This window comes from Penaeus monodon, chromosome 19, assembly GCF_015228065.2.
Source record: "Penaeus monodon isolate SGIC_2016 chromosome 19, NSTDA_Pmon_1, whole genome shotgun sequence".
Taxonomy (NCBI): Eukaryota; Metazoa; Arthropoda; class Malacostraca; order Decapoda; family Penaeidae; genus Penaeus; species Penaeus monodon.
In genome coordinates, this window is record NC_051404.1 from 30,708,114 (window position 1) to 30,708,387 (window position 274).

A 274-nucleotide genomic window follows, 5' to 3' on the forward strand; every position below is an offset into this window, starting at 1 on the left:
CATAACATGTTTCTGAAAAATTGGATCTGCAGTGAAAATATCAAAATCTGAGTTACTGTTTGGCTTTCCAATAATGTACGAATGTGCTCTTAATAAGAATGTGAGTTATCAGAACATCAGTGGCTATTCAACAAGTAAAATATACAATAATGGATATCTGAGACTAAGAACAAATATGTAATTCGCTTTCATATTGTTTTTATTAGTTTTAAATGTAAACGATATTTGCATTCATTATGATGCACAGTCAGTGAAGATATAATGGGATGACTGA